Source organism: Erpetoichthys calabaricus, chromosome 5, assembly GCF_900747795.2.
Source record: "Erpetoichthys calabaricus chromosome 5, fErpCal1.3, whole genome shotgun sequence".
Classification (NCBI taxonomy): domain Eukaryota; kingdom Metazoa; phylum Chordata; class Cladistia; order Polypteriformes; family Polypteridae; genus Erpetoichthys; species Erpetoichthys calabaricus.
The window spans coordinates 924,451-946,206 of record NC_041398.2 but is presented as its reverse complement, the minus strand read 5'-3'; the positions used below and the strand labels follow the sequence as shown (position 1 = coordinate 946,206).

Genomic DNA, 21,756 nt, shown 5'->3' with positions numbered 1-21,756 from the left:
AGACCATGGTCCTCAGCCGGAAAAGGGTGGAGTGCTCTCTCAGAGTTGGGAGCGAGATTCTGCCCCAAGTGGAGGAGTTCAAGTATCTTGGGGTCTTGTTCACGAGTGCAGGAAGAATGGAGCGTGAGATCGACAGACAGATTGGTGCGGCGTCCGCAGTGATGATGGCTCTGCATCGGTCTGTCGTGGTGAAAAAGGAGCTGAGCCATAAGGCAAAGCTCTCAATTTACCAGTCGATCTATGTTCCTACTCTCACCTATGGTCATGAGCTATGGGTAGTGACCGAAAGAACGAGATCGCGAATACAAGCTGCTAAAATGAGTTTCCTCCGCAGGGTGTCTGGGCTCTCCCTTAAAGATAAGGTGAGAAGCTCAGTCATCTGGGAGGGGCTCAGAGTAGAGACGCTGCTCCTCCGCATCGAGAGGAGTCAGATGAGGTGGCTCGGGCATCTGATTAGGATGCCTCCTGGACGCCTCCCTGGTGAGGTGTTCCGGGCACGTCCAACCGGAAGGAGGCCCCGGGGAAGACCCAGGACACGCTGGAGGGACTATGTCTTCTGGCTGGCCTGGGAACGCCTTGGGACTCTCCCGGACGAGATAGAAGAAGTGGCCGGGGAGAGGGAAGTCTGGGCATCTCTGCTCAAACTGCTGCCCCCGCGACCCGACCTCGGATAAGCGGGAGACAATGGATGGATGGATGGATACATTTTTTCTTCTTTCGGCTGCTTCTTAACTTAAATGGTAACACTAAGATCTGCTTCAGATATTTTACACCTTCTGTCCCCTTAAGCTCCTGTACTGTTCTTCCTCTCAGCTGCCTGCTATTTGTCTTTCTATGAAGTTAACTTTAGTTTAACTTGTGCAAGAGAGGACAGAGCCAACTATACTTCCTTAGAAGGCTGGCATCCTTCAACATCAGCAAAAAGATGCTGCAGATGTTCTATCAGACGGTTGTGGCGAGCGCCCTCTTCTACGAGGTGGTGTGCTGGGGAGGCTGCATAAAGAAGAGGGACGCCTCACACCTGGACAAACTGGTGAGGAAGGCAGGCTCTATTGTAGGCACGGAGCTGGACAGTTTGACATCTGTGGTGGAGGGACAACGGCACCATCATGTTTGGACACAGCAATGACAGGTCTATTAAGGCTGTCATATTTAGGGCTTTGTTGGCTATAGACTGACATGAACGTCAAACAAGAGTACGGAGTCTTCACATCATTGACACATTCACACGTTTCACTGCAGGAAGTGTTGTAAAGACAAAGAGACCATCAGAAATTGTGAGACAATTCATTCATTCGTTCTCAGATAAGAGTACATGGAGCTCCTCAGAAACTACTTAGTGATAATGGTGGGGAATCAGAGAGATGGCAGAGAATTTTAACATTGAAACAAAGACCACTGCTGCATACAGTCCCTGGGGTAATGGACTACCTGAGAGACACAATCAGACACTCACAGAAATTATACAGAAAGTGATAAAGAATACTGGATGTGACTGTTAGTGCCAGATTAGCGCCACAGGGCACTAATGGTAAAGAATACCATGCACAATATTTATGAGTACAGCTCATATCAGCCGGTGTTTGGCTGAAATCCAAATCTTCCTTGTGTTGTCGTGGACAGACCACACGCCCTAGAAGGCACCACTAGGAGTGTGTCAGTGGAGCACATAATCCAGCACTGCACACTCCAAGAAGAGCATTTACTGAAGCCGAGTGTTCAGACCGAATACGGAGAGCACTCCAGAGACAGGTGAATTCTGAAAATGATAAATCTGAGACAAAGTGGACGACAAAAGAGTGGACTGTGCAGAATGGAAGGGACCTGCAGATGTCATTGGACAGGATGGAGTTGTGAAATGTGTCAGACGTGGAGGTGCTCTTGGAAGGACCCACCATTCTAGACTACGTAAAGTCAACGGTAAAGGTGACAATCGACATACCACCAGCAGAGAGAGGGATGAAGAGAGAGATTTATCTAACACTAAATCAGATAATGAAGACACTGGAGATGAGAAGGAGACTGTAAACTCTTCAGTCCCAGTAGAAGATGTTGATGTTGAAGTTGAGCAAACTCACAGGTTAAGACGGAGTCATTGTGTTTGTCTAAAAATGGAGCAAACTGTGAGATATGTGGACAGAGATGGTGGCATAGAGATAAAGTATTAGATTGGGCTGGCAAAGCAGAACTTGGTATAATTTAGAGTTTACTGATCCTGACAGTACTGCTGACATAGAAGGTTCTGTTGATACATCAAGTGTGGATAATCTGCAAGTTGAACCAGAAACTAATGAACTCCAACTATGGGACTTGTGTGTGGAAATCATGGAGATATCAGCTGAGTCAGCAAAGCAGGAAGAGATAAGCAGCTGGAAAAGAAATGGAGCATCTGAGGAGGTGGAAAACCACAAGATGGATATGCCCTTTAAAAAGAGACTTCGGCAGGAATCACAACTAAAGCAAACCTAGTGGCATGAGGGTCTGAGGGGCAAGATAGGAGTGGGCTCAACAGGAATTCACCAACATGGGCATCAGAATCTGCTCATCAAGGTGTCTGAGGCGGCACTGACACTTTAAACAATGAGGACAGACAGTTGAGCTCCAGCCCATAATAGTCGAATCGCGGCTGTGCTAAGCTCTGCAGTTTTCACATTTTTATGGCTTCATATGGTCCGACACAAACAGCCCTGATGAGCTCACCACTACCCTGGCTTGAGTCCTGTTCTTCATTTAACACGGCTAGTAAACATAAGAATAAAAGTACATAGAAATACTGAAAGTAGTTGTAAAGGATAAAAAACATTAAATAAAACAATACCGTTTCAAATATCACAAAACTGTACTCGTAATTCTATGCCAGCTGTAGATTTTACTGTATCCCTCCAGCCGCACTAACTTGTGTAATGTTTGTATTTTTTATTTCCCATTAAACAAATCAAAGTCTCGCTGTTACAGTGAAACCACACGAGCATCTTTACTGATAAGAAAATACAAAAAAATTAAATCATTTAAATTATTACTAATAGGTCTCAGTAGGAGACAAATTGCTGGAAACGAAACCTGAACGCGCCCTGTAAAGTTACATCGCTCGACGCCACTTTAACAAAGTTTGCTGATGACGGCTTTAAAGGAAAAAGGAAAAAACACAAAGAACATGCAGAGCTCGAGAAAAATCAGGAGGAGCATCCACTTGCAGAGCCACAGCACCACACGTCACCACAGTGGTAGACCTGCAGTTACAGACCCAGAAGTGACGTCTGTTGTTTCAGGACTGACTTTGTAAAAATACTTTTAGCAGGTCTCGGCAAAGCCCGGAAAGTGATGTTGGGTCAAGGACCCGTTCAGAATTTAAGAGATAAAAATGAGAAGGAAAAACACATCAAACCAAATAATACGCATCATTGTGAAGTTCAGAGGGTTTCTGCCATCATGTCGTGTCACACATTAAACTAAACAGTACGGATTGTTTCTGTGAAATACACCATTAACATTTACGTTGTGTTCAGGTCTGTGGGAACCAAGGTGATTATAGTTAACGAAAACTAAAATCAAAACTGAAACTATTATTAAAAAAATATTTTCGTAAACTGAAATAAAATAATTAACAAAACCGAAATGAAAAACTAAAGCTAAATGAAACTATTAAAGTAGCTGGAAAAACTAACTGAAATAAAATAATAATTTACTATAATATTTTTAGTTTTCATTTCTGAATGAATATTCCTGCTGTTAGTCTTTTACCCTTTTAAGTTTTCTCTAAAACAGAAAGTCATCCACCACGAGCCGCCAGCGCATATTCATCCAGTGAATGACGGCTGGTGACGGAGCGAGCGGAGTGCGGGTGCATAAAACGTGAGAAATAGAAAGTGATTTGCGTGCCGCCTTTCTTTTTGCTTGTTGTATATCAAGATGTAATTCAAATGGCTGAAATCAGAATTTGCTGGTTAACAAAACGTTTACCATATGGACAGAAAAATCACGAGTGAGTAACGTTTCAGTTTATTTCTCAGGTGTCTGCTTTTTGTTGACAGCAATTCACCTGCCACTTCACACAGGAGAAATCATTTTTACTTTCTCATATACGAAGTATAGAGAAAGTAAAGTAATCATGAAAAAATTCAACCTCGATATTTTGATGAATCTTGACGTTATAGACTAACCAGTGTCCAACAATACTGTTTTTTTGAATTGTGTGTGTGTTTGTGTGTAAACACGATAACTCAAAACGCAACTAGATAGATGGATGAAATTCAGCATGTGGTTGTTACACCACAATTATAGATCTGTATTAATCCATCACCCGGAAGTGGTACTTAACCTGAACACATACTCGATTTTTTTTTATTTATGCAGCTGCAGAGTCCGATTTATTCAACTTTCCTTTTATACTAATAATTGTTCAATATATTATTAATTTGATTTGTTGTTGATGGTTCCTTAATGTACATAATATAATCCTCGTCTTGCGGTTTACTCCTCAAATATCCATCCCCATATCTGAGTACACGAGAAAGTCAAGGAGAGACCACTCCCGATTTTTGAAAATAAAACGCCGCTGATGGAGAGACTGACTAGGTCATCATACAAGATCAGCATATTGTTGCTGACCAATCACTTTTGCTTTAAAAACAGTTTAACAATGAAGCAATACAAACAAAGGTAGAGAGTCTGACATGTGATGAAAAACTAAACATACTAATGGGTTTTTGTATTTATCCCATATTTATTAATTTATCTTTTTTCATATTCACAACTCAAAATACCTGATATTGTGAAAGGAATCCATTAGCAGAATTATATTTTAAAATATTTGTCACCCGTTTTTCAATGTTTTTCTCTCTCTCTCAAAACAGATAGTTGAAATATCACATTCTTTTTGTTCTTAACATCAGCCTTATCACACATATTGCATACCAGGGATTTTTCCTGCCTTGCATTCAATTACCTGCTGTGGTAGGCTCCAGATTTCCTGCAATCCTACTCTGGATAAACAGGTTTAGATAATGTATACGTTGTTCTTAATTTCAGACGCTGTCTCTGTTGTTTTATGCCTGTCCGGACTCTGATTACCTGCTCTTGCTCTGCTCATTATGGGTTTACTGTCCTTTATGGTGGGCTATTCAAAACTCCGTAATCCCTAACCCTGACACTACATGCTTGTTGTTCTTTGTTTCCCTCAATACAGCGAGGTGGGGTCTGCACACTGATTCCAGTCTAAGAGCCCTGTTCTTCCTAAGCCCCTGTGATTTTCATGAGAAAAAATATAAAAAATTATAAAATTGTGTAAAATTGTTCATATTCAGTATCTAGTTTTGATTATGCTTGTTTTTATCAGACAAAAGCAAAACCAGATTGTAAACCAGGCAGTGTAGTAAGCTTCCACTAACATTAAATTCATATCCAAATCTGTTAAGTGTACAGTTCTGTCTGATTGTGACACAAAACTAACTCCGTAGGCGCTCCGTGCCATAATTACTAAAACTAAAACTGAAACTAATATAAATAAAAATAAAATAGAAATGTCTTTGTGAAAAATTAAACTAAACTAAAACTAAAAATACACGATGAAGGAAAACTAAAACTAAACTGAATTTCCAAGTAAGGTCAAAAAAAATATAGAAAAAAAAAACTAATATAAAAAGGCAAAACTATAATAACCTTGGTGGGAACCATTTAACATGTCGACAAAATTAAAAACATCAAGATCTGTGTTAATTGAAAATAGTTTTCATTTACATTTATGAAACGAAATATACAATACTAGCCAAACCGCGGCGTACCATACGCCGCATAATCAGGATGCTTTTTTAATGATTTTTAAGCACAGGGAAAAAATTAACATTTGAAAAATCCGGAGGAGAGGGGAAGGACACCCATTACGCCCCATCCGTCATTCTAGTCTGCTGATTTCTCGTTCAGTAACCTGTGAGTAGTGATGGGCGGGGTGAAGCCTCACGAAGCATCAACACGTTTGAAGCAATTGTGTCGGAAATCGTATCGAAGCTTCGAAGCATTTGACACTCACCTCTCTCGTGACACCTCCTGGCCATTTTCATTAACGTTACAGAAACTTATGATACACTTCAATGACGTCTGTTAAAAGTCGTATTGCTTTTATTTTTTCGTAGCTACAGACTGACAACGAACAGAAGGGTTCGTCAGCAGCTTCTAGTGTCTGATGTCTAAAAAATATAAATATAACTAACGCCGACAGGCAGAATGCACTATACGAGAGCAAGAGTTAAACAAAATAAGACGCCTCACCTCATGGATTCCCGGCTCTTTCAATTAGTATTTACTTTTGCACTGTATCATTATAATCGCTCCTGTTATTAGTATTATAATTAACCCTCATCTTTTCTTGAGATCACATTTAATAGCCTTAAATGTTTTCTTTGGTCTGACTTAATTAAAACAGAGTAGACAGAAAATAAAGGTTTATCCCTGTACTTTGCCATGATATAGGTAAGCACATTTGAGAAAGAAAAGGTGAAATCCTTAAATCACAGATGTTATTATTTGATCAAGTATTAAAATCTGCAGTGCTTCGAAAACTCGACACAGTGTCGAAACCTGAGTATCGAGCGGCCCATCACTACCTGTGAGTCACGTAGAGTTTTCATTGTTGTTTGCGATTCTGGCCGCTTTTCGCGTACTGAGTTGTTCCGGAGTCACAGTTGAGAAACAGTTTTTTAATGTCTTTTAAGCACAGGGGAAAAAATGAACATGTGGCCCGGTGCATTCTTTAACTGCCTTGTGGCGCTGTAGGAGTACGGCTGCTTTGCAGTAAGGAGACAGTGGAAGATTGTGGGTTCGCTTCCCGGTTCCTCCCTGTGTGGATAGCAAATTATCCGTGACAAACAAACTGTTTGACACGCTGCAAACCAATCCGTGCTGCTTTTTCATTGTTTTTTAAGCAGAGGGAAAAAAATGAACATTTGCAAAATCCGTAACGCTAGTTTCAGTAAGTACAATGCACACGCGTTTAATTTGCCAGCCACTTTTTGCCAGCTGTGTTTTCTGGTTTGGGCCGCTTTTGCAGTGTTACCTCTTGTGTATATTATATCTTGAAATCCTTCGAGTTGCTAATTAACTAACTAACACCCACCCACTCAGCTTGTGTGAAAAAAATGCGCCCGTTCTTTCATCATTTTGTTGCAGCCTATCAAAGACTTGCTGATCATGTTTTGTGACAGTAGTGGAGTCAGGTACAGAGAAGGTCGGCTGCAGAGAGAGCGTCTCGACTGTTGCAGGGCCTGAAGCAGGTGAGACGCTAATGAAAAATGTTTTTTAAAGACTGCTTCCTTCATTGTGTTTTAACTTCAGTTTTAAAGGATTGTGAGGCTCTCTGTTGCGCTGCCTGTGTGTGCCCTCTGGCGTTGCCTCTGTGTGTGTGTGTGTGTGTGTGTGTGTGTGTGTGTGTGTGCGCGCGGCTCTCTCTCTCTGGCACTGCCTGTGTGTGAACCAAGATTCCACTGAGGTTGACTAATGAAAAGTCAACGTGGCTCATTGCTGCAAGTGGACTGTGGCACAGACAAACAGAAATGATGGCATGTTTTTCGAGCATCGCGGCCGAGTTGGTGGGCGTGGCTGTGATTTTTTCGTCGTATCCAATGGTCTAAGAGTTGGTGGGCGTGGCTCCTTCCTGCGTGCACCATTGGCGTCTTACTCGTCGGCGGTTTAGTGAATCCACGCCCCTTCCGGCGTGCTTTCCATGGTCGGCTACTTGTCTTCTGGCTTAGTGAATTATATATATAGATAATTACAATGTTTGCACCACGTTAGAGTTTAGTAATAAAAGTGATTACGTTTTTTAAAATGTACTATGCATGTGTGTAATATTTTTCTAAACCAATTTAGAATTAACATTTAAGCCAATCTAATATTTTTATACATGTATGTGAAGAAAACGGCAATACATATTCTACACTGAATTATGATATTTAATAATTGCCTTATATAGAACTACTCTAGTTTTTGTCACTTATTATTATAAACGATGGGCCATCAAAAGAAAAAAAAGAAAAATACTAATAAGAACACAATTTATTTATATAGCACCCTGCCCAAAATTCAAAAAGAACAACAGGACCGATATAACATTGGCTACAAATAATATCTTCACTAAATAAAGATAAATACAGGATATACAAAACATTCAAATAGAACAAAAGACAATAATTCAGACTAAAATACAACATATAATACTACAAAAAAATCTGAAACAAATAACATAAATTGTGATAAAAATGCAAACCCTGAGTACCTGGACAGACAGAGGGGGTAAACTGACAGAAGGGGCCGAATGTCAGGTCTGTTTAATGTCCTCCTAAACTAATGAAGTGAGTCAGCTGATGTCATTAATGTCAGGAGGTCAGTCCACAGTCAGGGCGCTATATACAGCTGAAGGCCCTGCTGTCACCCACTGAGTGCAGGTTAGTGGGGGGCACAGAATGAGAGGACCTCAGTGAGCAGGTCAAGAACAGAAGTTGATATTCAGTCCTGTAAGACACAGGGAGCAGTGAAGGTGCAGCAGGATGGCTGGGATGTGCTCGCGGTTGGTGGTTCATCAACAACATTTATTTCTAGAGCACATTTTCATACAAACAATGGAGCTCAAAGTGCTTTACATGATGAAGAAAGAGAAAGAAGACAAAATAAAAAAAAATTTTAATTAGGGAACACTAATTAACATAGAATTAAAGTAAGGTCCGATGGTTGGGTGGACAGAAAAGAAAAAGCAAAACTCCAAACGGCTGGAGATAAAAATAAAATCTGCAGGGGTTTAGAGGCCACGAGACCACCCAGCCCCTTCTAGACATTCTACCTAACATCAATGACCTCAATCAGTCCTCATGGTATTCAGGGTTCTCATGGAAGAACTTGATGATGACAGTCATGTGGACTTCTGGCCTTTAACCTATTGTGTTTGTGTCAGGACTCTTGAAGTTGAGTTTTGAATCAGTTGTAGCTGTGATATAAGATTATATTATTATAAAATTAAGATAACTTAATTATTATATTATAAATTAAGGCATGAGTACATGACGTAAGCTACGTAGTGTCTGACAATGGGGCCAAGGATTTCATCCCAATACCTCATGCCAGTCAAGGTGCTGTTGTCTAGCCTGTAGAGTTCTGTGTGTCCCTCCATGGATGTGCCTCCCCAGACTTTCACTGACCCACCACCAAACTGGTCATGCTGAACAATGTGACAGGCAGCATAACGTTCTCCACGGCTTCTCCAGACCCTTTCACGTCTGTCACATGTGCTCAGGGTTTTCCTGCTCTCATCTTTGAAAAGCACAGGGCACCAGTGGTGGACCAGCCAATCCTGGTATTCTATAGCAAATGCCAATCGAGCTCCACGGGGCTCACTAGAGGACGTCGGGCCCTCAGGCCTCCCTCATGATGTCTGTTTCTGATTGTTTGGTCAGAGACATTCACACCAGTGACCTGCCTCCTGGAGGTCATTTTTCAGGCTCTGCCAGTACTCATCCTGTTCCTCCGGTACTGCTGGTGGGTTAAGGACCTTCTACGAGGGGTCTTGTCCAGCTCTCCAGGAATCTCCTCCATGCAATTAATTTTGAACCCGACGTTACTTTACGGGCTTTGCCGAGACTTGCAGAAACCATCCAAACGTAATTTTACGAAGTCAGTCCTGAAACGACAGAGACATCACTTCCAGGTCTGTAACTGTGGTGACTTATGGTGCTGTGGCTCTTTAAATGGATATTATTGAAAATCAGAAATGAACGACGCGGCTGAACAAGCGCGTGCCTGACAGACAGCACAGTTCGGAGCATGCGCGAAATCAAATGGAGAAACGGCACGGAAAAGTGCACGAGCGCGAAGAGAGCAGAAGTGATCTCGACATAACGCGCCTCCGCCAAGTCAGATGTAGCGTTACAATTCACGGGACATCGATCGGAAAATAAATTAACGTAGCACCAGCAAAAAGTGTGCGACCCCCGTCATACACAATAAACTTAAAAGCGAACCACGCAGCCTCAGGCACCTTCTCAAACTTAAAGCCGTTCACCACGTCGCGGTCTTCCTCACTACTGGCATTCCCACCCGTGCGCGATCCCCACGTTCGATTTTCTCTCACCTTCCGCACCTTTGCTTGATCTTATGGTTGTGAAGAAGTCTGAGCACGATGGTCTCATAAGATCAAACCAGTGATGGGCTGCTCGATACTGACTTGTACGACATCGCTTAGAGGCTTGTTTGACATGCGCCCGTCACGTGATTTTGAGGCACGCTAGCGTCATGACGTCAGTGATATCCGCGCAGTCAGCAGCCGATTGGTCAGCCCCGTCATCTGCTGAACGGCTTTGGCTCAAAGCATAAAATCAGTTGGCCCTGCTGCATCTGTAAGGTGAGCTGACGTGAGTTTAAATCCTAGTTGGGGCTCGCGTATGGTCCCTGCCCAAAGATAAAAAAGGAATTTTTAAAAAGAGTTATGTATTACTTGTCTGTAAGTTAACAAATACGTTTAGCAGAAATTATGCTGGTGTAGAATCGTGTGCACCTAGAATCTGTAACAAATTAATAGGCATTTATTTGCGTAAAGCAACACGTATTATAACAATCCAGCGTCACCCCATGTCGATCATATCAGAGAGGCTAAGAAACGCTTCACCAAAGCCGACTTGTATAAGCACACGACACTCCTCATTAAACGTTTTTACTACTCAGTGATTCCCAGATCTGTAGCTGATTTGTGTTATTGATTTCAAAAAAGCAATGTGTGTAAAAGCGTGTGCTGCATAACTAATCACAACTCTCTTTAAAACAGAATCAGCGCCTTCTGCAATTTAGGGAAAGCCTCGAGATTTTTCGTTAATGAGACAAAAATGTTGAAAAGAAACTTTGCGAATTTGTCCAGAGGTGGACATAAAGATCAGTCAATTTACTAACAAGAAGGAGCAGCTGGATAAACACATCTGGAGCAAAACTTTCAAAAAACATCTGACTTTGTCAGCAACATCCTTCTCTTGTGAATTCACCTTGTCAAAGAGGGGGTAGCGGAGTGGTGGCTCTGAGGCTAAGGATCTGTGCTGGTATCCAGAAGGTTGCTGATTCAAATCCCCGTCACTGCCAAAAGAGATCCTACTCTGCTGGGCCCTTGAGCAAGACCCTCCAGGGGCGCTGTACAACGGCTGACCCAGCGCTCTGACTCCATGGGGTATGTGAAAACTAACAAATTCCTAATACAAGAAATTGTATAAAGCGAAATAAAGAACCATCCATCCATCCATCCATTATCCACCGCTTATCCGAGGTCGGGTCGCGGGGGCAGCAGCCTAAGCAGGGAAGCCCAGACCTCCCTCTCCCCGGCCACCTCCTCCAGCTCCTCTGGGAGGACCCCGAGGCATTCCAAGGCCAGCCGGGAGATATAATCCCTCCAGCGTGTCCTGGGTCTGCCCTGTGGCCTTCTCCCAGTGGGGCATGCCCGGATCACCCACCCCAGGGAGGCATCCAGGGGGCATCCTAACCAGATGCCCGAACCACCTCAATTGACTCCTCTCAATGCGTAGGAGCAGTGACTCTACTCCGAGTCTCTCCCGGATAACTGAACTCCTCACCCTATCTCTAAGGGAAAGTCCAGCCACCTTGCGGAGAAAACTCATTTCGGCCGCTTGAATCCGCAATCTTGCTCTTTCGGTCACTACCCAAAGCTCGTGGCCATAGGTGAGGGTACGAATGTAGATAGACTGGTAAATCAACAGCCTCGCCTTTTGGCTCCGCTCTGTCTTCACCACAATGGACCGTTGCAGAACCGGCATTACTGTGGATAACGCACCGATCCATCTGTCAACCTCCCGCTCCATTCTTCCCTCACTCGTGAACAAGACCCCGAGATACTTGAACTCCTCCACTTGAGGCAGTAATGTGTTCCCAACCCAGAGAGAGCATTCCACCCTTTGCCAGCTGAGAACCATGGCCTCGGATTTAGAGGTGCTGACTCTCATCCCTGCTGCTTCGCACTCAGCTGTGAAACGCTCCAGTGAGAGCTGGAGGTCACTGTCCGATGAAGCCAACAGGACCATGTCATCCGCAAATAGAGATGAGATTCTGAGGTCACAGAACAAGACGCCCTCTGCTCCTTGGCTGCGCCTAGAAATTCTGTCCATAAAACTAAAGAAATAAAGAACAACAACAAAAAAAATATAAGTAGTCTTCCGAAGTGCAGCACAATAGAATAAATCATTGACGGAAATACAATTCTTGACAGACTAAACTTTAGTCGTTTCTGTTTTCTTAAACCATCTTCAGTCCCACAATCCCCCGCAGTCACTGACACGTTTAACGTTCTCTGCTCCTCACCTGTCGTGTTACCCAAAGCATCAACACGGAGTTTCATTCAAGGCTTTACCGTCCGTCCTGTCATAAGACACACATTTCCTCTACATACGTGTTCAATAATAATAATAATAATAATAATAATAGTAAACTGTCAGGAATGAGAAAAAGATGAAGATGGTAATATTTATGAGAAGAGCCCTCATGGCATCAGGGTGAGGAGGTGCCTTGTCTCCCGTTACGTGAGCTCGTCTGCCGCCCCTCACTTACACTGACACGCGTTACACCGGGGGGCAAATGCAATGGAGAATACCGACGATGTACACCTTCAGAAGTGGAATAAATCGACTGTACACTGAAGAACTCCATTGGCAAATATAAAATACAAAGGAGAACATTTCAGATAAACGATGAGTTTTGTTAGTTATAAACAATGCAAGATAACTACTGTATGTGTTGTTACTTTTTATTTATTATTAGCAAATGTTATATATCTACATGGGAAATGAATATGGGTAATATGTTTAAAATAATTCTGATTAAAAGACACTGTCAGAATATCAAAAAGTGTGTGCGCTGTCATTTAGGACACAATGCATTGTTAACGTCACGCACTCTCTACTGACGCGATGTCACGAAAACAAAGAAACAGCGCAGTCCATGAAACTCACAGCCTCCTTGATTTCTGACCTTCTGATTAATTGTCAATATCATATAAATAAAGTCATTTAAGAAGATGACAAGTCTGCTCTAGTCAGTTCAATAAACACTCCGTTTAAAATGTTTGCATATACAGAATATAAAAGAGAATCTCAATACATAAGGGTAGTCTGTCAGTTCTGTGATCCAAATTCAAGGAGTTAGGTACTAAGCTGAGGAGCAGAACTGACAAGTTAGTCTTCTCTGAAGTTCTACCTGTGCCACGCACCAGTCCAGGTAAGACTGAGGAGATTAGAAGGCTTAACGCATGGCTCAGATCTTGGTGCAGGGTAGAAGGGTATAGGTTTATGGAGCATTGGGACTCCTTTTGGAACAGATGGGACCTGTGCCGCCATGATGGGTTACATCTGAACTGGAGGGGCACCAATGTATTGGGGAGGCGTATGTGTAGGCTAGTCAATGATTGGGGGGGCAGGGAGTTTAGGACAGGCCAGGTTTAGATCTATACATGGAGGAACAAACAATGGTGCAGAAATAAAAATGTACAGTAATGTAAATTCTAAGCAAACATTTAAATGTAGAAGGAGTAACACATTAAAAATAGCTTGCCTTAATGTTAGAAGTATCAAAAATAAGGTAAAGGTGTTGGAGTCGTATGTAGCAGAGCATAATTATGATATTATAACAATAACAGAAACCTGGCTAAATAACAAAGATGGGGATGAGTGTAACATAGAGAGATACACATTATTAGGAAGGAGAGACAGAACAGAAAAGGAGGTGGGGTTGCTTTTTATGCCAAACAGGATTTAAATGTAAGTCGTCTTCAGTTGGATGATGAGCCCCATCTTAGTGAGGACATGTGGCTTCACCTGGAAAATATTAGGGAGAGAGGTCTTATTGTAGAAGTGTGTTATAGACCACCCAGTTCAGACAGTAACTTCAACACACATCTTGTTACTAATATCAAAAAAGGCAAGTTTACAGGGAGATATTATAGTCATGGGGGACTTTAATTACCCAAATATTAACTGGGATAACCTGGCAGATGGAGGAGCACAAGAGCAGGAGTTTTTACAAGTAATCAGTGACTGTTTGTTAACACAACATGTTAAAGCACCAACACGGGGTGAAGCCTGTCTGGATTTAGTGTTTTATAATAATCAGGATAGAATTGAGGGTGTCGAGGAGATTGGACCACCAGGGTCACGTGACCATAATGTAATACAATTCTCAGTATTTTCTAAGAGTGCAGATGTAAAGACTAAAATTGTTAAGTTGAACTTTGGTAGAGCTAATTTTGAGCAGATGCGACAAAGTCTAAGTAGGATACACTGGGATAAGCTTTTAAGTGTGGAGACAGTCGAGGAGCAGTGGAACAGGTTTAAAAATGTTTGACATGGAATGCAGGACAGATAGAGACCTAAATTTGGAATTAAAATAAAAAAAAAAACTCCATGGTGGATTAATAAAGATTTAAAAAAGAAGTTGCAAAGGAAAAAACAGTTTTATAAAGCATATAAGACTAATGACTGCAAAGTGAATTGTAGAGCGTATGAGAACATGAGGGCAACCATTAAGAAGGATATCAGGAAGGCTAAAAGACAGTTGGAGAGGAATATAGTAGATAAGGAGAAAGACGACCCTAAGAGATTCTTTCAGTGTTTTAGTAGTAAAAGAACAGTCAAGGAGGAGATCATCAACAACAACAACGACAACATTTATTTATATAGCACATTTTCATACAAAAAGTAGCTCAAAGTGCTTTACATAATGAAGAGAAGAAAAATAAAAGACAAAATAAGAAATTAAAATAAGACAACATTAGTTAATATAGAAAAGGAGTAAGGTCCAATGGCCAGGGTGGACAGAAAAAACAAAAAAAAACTTCAGAAATCAAGTGCATCAGGAATAGTAAAGGAGAATTAAAAGATACAGACAGTGAAATAGCGGATGCCCTAAACTTACATTTTTCTGAGTTGTTCACAACTGAGCACGTGGATAACCTCAGAGTGGTAACAGGGACTACTAAGGAGGTACTGAGGGATTTGGGAATTGTAAAGAGAGAAGAGCTGCTGAGATTAAATAAGCTGAAATCGAACAAATCACCAGGACCAGATAATATTTACCCTCGTGTTCTTAAGGAGGTTAGTGAGTACAGATATAAACCCTAGACACATATTTTCAGGAAGTCACTGTGCACTGGAGAGATTCTGAAGGACTGGAAAATGGCAAATATCATTCCATTATATAAAAAGGGTGACTGGTCAGATCAGAGCAACTATAGGCCAGTAAGCTTAACATGCATCACAGGAAAATTAATGGAAGGAATTATTAAGGATAAGATTGAGCAACACCTGGCAAGGACAGGAGATATTAGGAACAGTCAGCGTGGGGTCAGAAGATGGAGGTCGTGTTTTACTAACATGCTGGAATTCTATGAGGAGGCAACAAAAGGATACGATCAAAGTGGAGCAGATGAGATTATTTATCTGGACTTTCAGAAAGCATTTGATAAGGTGCCACATGAGAGGGTGGGCATCAAATTAAAAGAGGTGGGAGTTCAGGGTGATGTTTGTAGATGGGTGCAGATTTGGCTCAGACACAGGAAGCAGAGGGTGATGGTGCGAGGAACCTCATCAGAACTGGCTGATGTTAAGAGTGATGACCACCAGGGGTCATTGCTAGGGCTGCTGCTATTTTTAATAGATATGAATGATTTATAGGAATATAAGTAACAAGCTGGTTAAGTTTGCAGATGATACCAAGATAGGTGGATTAGCAGATAATTTGGAATCCATTATATCATTACAGAAGGACTTGGATAGCAGACAGGCTTGGGCAGATTTGTGGCACATGAAATTTAATGTCAGTAACTGTAAAGTATTACACATAGGAAGTAAAAATTTGAGGTCTGAATACACAATGGGGTGTCGGAAAATCGAGAGTCCACCTTATGAGAAGGATTTAGGAGTCACAGTGGACTCTAAGCTATCGACTTCCCGACAGTGTTCAGAAGCCATCAAGAAGGCTTTGCATTGTATTTCAGACTCTGAACTTATCTCACCTCAGAACAGCAGTCTCTCAAGTTGTGAACAGAGGAGCTGTGGAAATCTCAAGCTGCTGCTGTGTCCGTCTGTTTCTGAATGACTAACAGAGTGTCACTACACCGATGACAATGTGTGACACTCCAACTGAGGACCCTTCACAAACAGTGGCTGAGTAAATTGTTACATGTCTTAAAACTGCATAGGTGGGATTGGGGGCTTTTGACTGGGGGCTTTTGGGTGCTTTTCACATTTGGATTTTTAAAAAACAATAATTACAGCAGAAATAGAAAACAATGATGTGACATTATTAGGAACAAAGTGCTTGACAAAATCATAAAAATAGGAATGATAAAAAAACAACTGTGAGGTACAGCAAAATATACACCTCAGGGGTCCCCAAAAACCCCAGTCGGTAGGATGAGGGTTAAGCATGTTGGACAGTAGTTTATGTGATGTTTATCTACAATACAAAGTCAGTACGACACCAGGGTCTCCAAACACTCAAATATGAAGCTTGTTACGTTTTACAGTGAAACTCTTTACGTACACAATATAATTAGTGGCGTGTGCCCCCTGGACGACTACATCAGCCCACCCACCCTTGAGAGCTCGATTCACTCATGTCGGTCCACAAGAGGAGGATCAACGACACGACCCTCTGGGGTCTTCACTGAGAGACAGTTACAATACCATTGAGCCAACTAATGGAGTAATTAAGGAGCTCCGCACACCTGAACTACTACTACTGTTCTTAGTGCAGCGGATGGAGACAATATATGATGTTTGACATATGAATGTTAAATTGGTTTAATTGACACGAGAGTATCATTGTGTTGTGATGTTCGCCTGGGGGTCTGATCCCAGTCGTGACACCTGGACGGACCAGGAGAGGGACTGTGCCACCCCAGGACCACAAGAGGGCAGCTGCCCTGCCTGGTTTGGGGGCCACAGGGTCTGAGCATGGAAGCTCAACCCTGTAATGGCCAGTGGCCACTGCTGGGGGCGCCCAGTCGATTGTGGAGCCTCGGACAGTAACGCTTCTGGCACACCTGGAGATGCCACAGGAAGTCCATCGGAAAGCACGTGGAGTACATCTGGGTGGATATAAAAGGGACCACCAGTCGGCAGCTGCAGTCGGGAGGAAGAGGACAGAGCTTGACGGAGAGGAGTGGAGGCGTTGAGGGACCTTGTGAAGGACTCGAGAGGTTGACAGGTGCAGGGGCACCATGTGCTGTGTGTGGGACATGGTAAATAGTTCAAATTAAATGTGTGCTTTTGTAGACATGGTGCTGTCTGTCTGTGTCCGGGGCTGGCTTCCACATTTTATTCTCCTAATAAAATTAAATTATTTATATATAAATATATACAGTACTGTGCTAAAGTTTTAGGCAGGTGTGAAAAAATGCTGTAAACAAAGAATGCTTTCAACAATGGAAGTGTTAATTATTTATTTTCATCAATCAACAACATGCAGTGAATGAACAAAAGAGAAATCAAAATCAAATCAATATTCGGTGTGACCACGCTTTGCCTTCAAAACAACATCAATACTTCTAGGTACACTTGCACACAGTTTTTGAAGGAACTCGGCTGGTAGGTTGTTCCAAACATCTTGGAGAACTAACCCCAGATCTTCTGTGGATGTAGGCTTCCTCACATCCTTCTGTCTCTTCTTGTAATCCCAGACTCACTTGATGATGTTGAGATCAGGGCTCTGTGGGGGCCATACCATCACTTCCAGGACTTCTTGTTCTTCTTTACGCTGAAGATAGTTCTTAATTACTTCGGATGTATGTTTGGGGTCGTTGTCCTGTTGCAGAATAAATTTGGGGCCAATCATATGCCTCCCTGATGGTATTGCATGATGGATAAGTATCTGCCTGTATTTCTCAGCATTGACAACACCATTAATCCTGACCAAATCTCCAAGTACATTTGCAGAAATGCAGCCCCAAATGTTCAAGGAACCTCCACCATGCTTGACTGTTGCCTGCAGACACTCATTATTGTACCGCTCTCCAGCCCTTCGACGAACAAACTGCCTTCTGCTACAGACAAATATTTCAAATTTTGACTCCTCAGTCCAGAGCACCTGCTGCCATTTTTCTGCACCCCAGTTCCTATGTTTTCATGCATACTTGAGTCGCTTGGCCTTGTTTCCACGTCGGAGGTATGGCTTTTTGGCTGCAACTCTTCCATGAAGACCACTTCTGGACAGTAGATGGGTGTACCTGGGTCCCACTGGTTTCTGCCAGTCCTGAGATGATGGCACTGCTGGACATCTTCTGATTTCGAAGGGGAATAAGCTTGATGTGTCTTTCATCTGCTGCACTAAGTTTCCTTGGCCGACCACTGCGTCTACGATCCTCAACGTTGCCAGTTTCTTTGTGCTTCTTCAAAAGAGCTTGAACAGCACATCTTGAAACCCCAGTCTGCTTTGAAATCTTTGTCTGGGAGAGACCTTGCTGATGCAGTAGAACTACCTTGTGTCTTGTTGCTGTGCTCAATCTCGCCATGACATGACACTGTCTTCCACAACCTTACCTTGGTAGCAGAGTTTGGCTGTTCCTCGCCAAGTTTGAAGCTGTTTCTGTGTCAGTTAATGACTGTGTTTCAACCTACGTGTGACATTGATGATCATTAGCACCTGTTTGGTAGAATTGGTTGATCAGACACCTGACTAGGTCTGCTCAGCACTTCGACCGTCTTGACGGTTCATTAGCCAGTGCGCATGTCTGCTCGGTGTTTCCACTCTTTATTCATGAGCTCCATTTGAAGAACATGAGACATCAGCAGAGTTCAAAAACTCGACAGAATTGACAGGAGACATGAATGTTTGTGGATGATCAATACATTTTAAATGATTGTGCCTGATAATACACTTAGTGACAAGAAACAAAACTATAAATTATACATCAGACAAATATCGACTTGTAGAATACATGATGCTGCAGAGAAGAGCTTTAGTACTACGAGTGACGACACATCTCTCACTATAATACTCTGTTCTCAGATATATCCCTTCCTCGCTTCGTGCAACGTTTTCATGCAACACTCACCGTACGTCATACTGTATACATCTCTATATAAATGTGTTTGTCTTCATGACATACATACTTAATAAACATACATGATATACTTCAACTCCTCTTAAAACAGTAGTGGTGCAGCGGTAGCGTTGCCATCCCATAATAAGGCGTGTGTGTGTTCGGGTCTCACGTCCATCGAGTGTGAGTTGTTACCCCAAACAGTTTGTTTTTCTTTTTTCTTTTTTTAACAGTAAATTCCTCCGTGGACCGACAGCGAGCAAGACGAGCTACAAAGTGGGGTCTGATCGCCATAAGCGGCTAAGGGGCACACACCGCTAGTCAAGATATCAAACGTGAATGGGCATCTTGTTTCATGTTTATAACAAATAAAGTCATTTGAGTGACGATTTCAACTGTTATTGTGGTTGTTGATTGAGGGTTTAGCGGTTTACATTTTTAAATATTAAATTAATCAGGTGGAATGTGTTCTTACTTTGAGTGTTGGGGGGCTACACGATAAATGTGTCAGTGACTGGGATTGCGCCTCTGTGAGTGGATGGTTGGTTAGGAATGATACAGAGAGGACACTATCATATGTGTTTAAGGAGATGTTTTATTATTATACTCTGCTGTGACTAAGACGACTTGTTACTGATCGCCTCTCCGGACCTTGAAGATGTGTTCACGAGGAGGGATGTTGCTCGTAAAGTCCGAGGCTTTTTTCCACAGCAGGTCCAGATGTGTTTATCTCGCTGCTGTTTGCTGATCTTTAATGCCGACCTCCGTTAAACTCGCCGGATTCTCTTTTCACCATAAAATCCCCCTGGGATTAATAAAGTATCTATCTATCTATCTATCTATCTATCTATCTATCTATCTATCTATCTATCTATCTATCTATCTATCTATCTATCTATCTATCTATCTATCTATCTATCTATCTATCTATCTATCTATCTATCTAAAGTCGTCTACAGTGGCTGCTGTTTCTGTTTGAAAGACAATTGTAATTCGTTGTGCAGCCCGTGGATCACTTGATCATGAACTGCTCACCTCGGAGTGTCCCGTGTGTGTCTGTGTGTCGGTGTGCCGGTGACTGATCTGCGCCGTGTCTCTCAGCCTCTCTGATGAGCTCCGGATTGACACCTTTGAATGTTTGGTGCAGCAGAGCGAATTCAACCTGATCTACCACAGTGGGTTTGTGATCACCTTAGTCAATGGAGGGGTTCATGGACGTCAAATGGCGATGAATAGAAGATGAATTAATGTAAATACGTGAGCTGCCGTCTGCAATTAGTCATCACGATGGCGATTCTGAGTGGAGATGATTCCCGAACAGATCTCTTATTCGATCCTTTCACATCATCTCTCAGAATTATTTAGTTCAAATTGGTTATCAAGATTTCACTCTTGATCTTTTTTTTTTTAGTATTAATTTATAAAATGAGTCTTTAATTCGATCGAACTCGGGTTTGCACTACGCGCAGAATTTAAAAAGCAACCACCTTAGTCAGCTGAGCCACAAACAACTGTGACGGCGTCTTTACTTCATATACAGAACTCGTTACTTGTGTACTCCACAAAATATTATAAAGTATTAATAAATGAAATATCTCAATACTCGATAGTATAATAACATCTGTTGGTTTAACGATTTCACCTTTTCTTTCTCAAATGTGCTTACCTATATTATGGCAAAGTACAGGAATAAACCTTTAAATTCCGTCTACTCCGTTTTAATTAAATCAGAAAAAAAGAAAACATTTAAGGATAAATAACAAGGCTCGTTTTCATTTTTTTTTAAAAACTATATAACATTAGGGCCGTGGAACTCCAAACGTCGGTCTATTAAATGTGACCTCAATTAAAGATGAGAGTTAATAATAATAATAATAATAATAATAATAATAATAATAATAATAATAATAATAATAATAACAGGAGCGATAATAATGATACAGAGGAGAAGTGAATATTCATTGAAAGAGCCGGCGCTCCAAGAGTGAGGCGTCTTATTTTATTTAACTCTTACTATCGTAAAGTCCATTCTGACTGTTGGCCTGACGAACCCTTCTCTTTGCTGCAAGTCTATAGATGCGAATAAGTAAAAGCAATAAGAGTTTTAACAGACGCCATTGAGTGGATCCTGAGTTTGTGTCACGTTAATGAAATGGCCAGGAGGTGTCACTAGAGAGCTGAGTGTCAAATTCTCGAAGTTTCGATTCGATTTCCTACACAAAGGATTTAAATGTTTTTATGGTTCGTGAGACTTCACTCCGCCCATCACTACTAAAATGTCTGCGATTAATTTTACTTTAAACCTGTAAAGGCGTTCATTTTCTGCAGTTAATACTTTGGTCCCAAAAGGCAAGTGACAAAAATGTAAAGGTGTGAGGCGGACATTCAAACGAGTAACGAATAACATTTTATTTTAACTTATTCGAAAGGAAAGGAAATCCTTCAGGAGACCTGCAGTTACAGGACTGACAGTAACAACTGTAAAGAGAATCGTAAAGATGAGTGCCTCATAAACATCAGATCATTAGATTTTTAAGTAATCAGGCCTCACTTTTAAACGTTGCGTCTTTCATTATAAGTCATTGCAGCACTTAATGTCTTGTGCTGTGCAATAGTGAGAACAGCGCTATATAAATGTAAAGAATTATGAATTATTATTATATTCAGAACTGTCAAACAAATGGACACTC

The 21,756-nt window shown here is 41.8% G+C and overlaps 2 protein-coding genes across 4 annotated transcripts in view; one reads left to right on the top strand and one right to left on the bottom strand.

Annotated features, from left to right (window-relative positions):
* Positions 1-21,756, bottom strand: part of LOC114651545 (gastrula zinc finger protein XlCGF57.1-like) — a 458,276-nt gene that overhangs the window by 261,747 nt on the left and 174,773 nt on the right. The window lies entirely within an intron of this gene.
* LOC114652442 (gastrula zinc finger protein XlCGF26.1-like) overlaps positions 1-21,756 on the top strand; it is a 188,562-nt gene that overhangs the window by 32,207 nt on the left and 134,599 nt on the right. The window lies entirely within an intron of this gene.